This window comes from Seriola lalandi, unplaced genomic scaffold (assembly GCF_002814215.2).
Source record: "Seriola lalandi dorsalis isolate HSWRI2012SDOR001 ecotype SW California unplaced genomic scaffold, Sedor1 jcf7180002054469, whole genome shotgun sequence".
Taxonomy (NCBI): Eukaryota; Metazoa; Chordata; class Actinopteri; order Carangiformes; family Carangidae; genus Seriola; species Seriola lalandi.
In genome coordinates this window covers 1,109,510-1,109,848 of record NW_019525022.1, presented here as the reverse complement: position 1 = coordinate 1,109,848, position 339 = coordinate 1,109,510, and positions in this window count along the sequence as shown.

Below are 339 nucleotides of genomic sequence, written 5' to 3'. Positions count from 1 at the left end.
AACTGAGATCAGTATATTGTTGTAGTATCAGTGAAAACTCCTGCTGCTTCTTAATGTGTCGGTTCATGAAACTGCGCAGCTGAATATTGTTTCTTCATCGGTCACATTTGGTCTGTATGTGACGTCTGTTGTTCAGGTCTTCCTCAGTCGCTGCAGCGGAGCTCTTCTTTATAATATATTATAGAACTAGTTTTCTAAATACTGTTGTATAATATATTATACAACAGTGTTTAGAAAACTGAGACTGGAGCAGTCTAACTGCTCAGAAGCTTTATATCGTCACCTTCCTAAAATAATGGCCTAAGTCATGTTTTGACAAAAATGTTTTTTTTGCCTAAA